The sequence below is a fragment of the Rhopalosiphum padi genome, chromosome 2, assembly GCF_020882245.1.
Source record: "Rhopalosiphum padi isolate XX-2018 chromosome 2, ASM2088224v1, whole genome shotgun sequence".
NCBI classification, from domain to species: Eukaryota; Metazoa; Arthropoda; class Insecta; order Hemiptera; family Aphididae; genus Rhopalosiphum; species Rhopalosiphum padi.
This window is the reverse complement of record NC_083598.1, coordinates 3,724,196-3,725,858: the sequence shown is the minus strand read 5'-3', so window position 1 is coordinate 3,725,858 and position 1,663 is coordinate 3,724,196.

The window sequence follows — 1,663 nt, the reverse complement described above, 5'->3', positions numbered from 1 at the left end:
GCCAAAGTACAGACTACGTACACAGGTAATGCAAATTAAGTGAGTAAGCAAAATTGTTTTAAAACTAATTGTACATCCCTACTGCTACGTCCAGCAACTAATGATATTTTGACGTAGATATACATTATTAGCTGTAAAACTAGTTATTATGATTTAACAGGTATGCGTATCCAACAGATGTGACTCGAGCTGAGTAAAAAAAAAAAAAAAATCGTAGTGGCCACTAACGTATAGTAACAGGAAACCGAGTTGTATCATTGAAAAACCGTATTTTGTACAGTGCAAACAACTGAATATAATATAAAGTCGTATAAAGTATTAATTGATCAGAATTTTTTCGTAGATGGGAACAGGAGAAACATTCAAGCAGATTGGTAAGATGGCTTAAACGTTATAACCAAAAATGTACTTTTAAGACCAATTTTTCGTAGGCGACTAAAATATCGTAAAATACTCTCTTATCTGTTCTGCCGCTCATCCATCCCACTACTCTCATTGTTGCTGTTGTGGCGGTAATCTAGACGTACGACGAGTGACGGCGATGCCGCACCCACGGACAATTAACGACTGTAACGGCGCACCACGTGATTACCGTCTACATTTGGTGTTTGCGTTTCGTCATTTTAAAAATGATAAAAATTCATCTTTAGGTTTAAAAATGTAAATTATGAATTTTTTTTTAAAAAAAATATCTAATATCAAACCAAAAAACTTAGTTATAACAACGTGTAAATAAAATTTTAGTTAAAAAATATTCTTATAGTGATATTACATTACATGTTAGTAATTATAAAACCTTTAAAAGACATTATATAATATGGAAACTAAGTAAAATTACCTCTTGTAATATTTCAAATACTTATGACGACAAATTAGATCAATTCTAAAGTTATACACATATTCACTATTTCGTTTACCTACTTCTTGGAAGAAAGGTATGGCTGTTATACCTGTACATTCTAATTATTTACACCTAACAACAGATTGTGGAAAAAAATAATTAAGTACATAACCGTTAAAAGAAGTATCCATTAAGTCAGGTTTCACTGTATCAAAATAATACCATAATAACATGATTCTATTTTTGTATTATTGTATTGTTAAAAATTATATTAGTTACCAAAAATATGAATATATTAACCAGGAATCAAGCACTTTCTTAGCCAATGCTCAGCTACAAATTAAGCAAATATAATTATAAATATAAACCTTAAATGGCGATGCAATATCTATATCAAATTAACGACATTGAATACTAAAAGTGTACTTTACAATAAAATAAAAAAACATTTAAGTAAAATATGCTTTTATATGATATTATAATAACCACTGAAATACAGAACATGAGAATCAGTTAATTTTGAACTTTATAAGATAATCATATGGAGTCGATAATACAAACATAGATTACAACACTAAACACTGAAATTCGGGTCTTTTATATTTTAATTTCATGATATACTGGTATGTAAAAATTGTTGATTTGTTATATATCTTACCACTTATGAATATGCGTTTACATGATTGATCGAAGGACAAACTACATATAGATGATGGATGACAATGAAAATAAGAGTGAGTGAGTACAAACTTGTTTTAAAATTGATTTTATACTACTACACAAATGCAGCTAATATTTTAAGCTTATATTATTTTACCATAA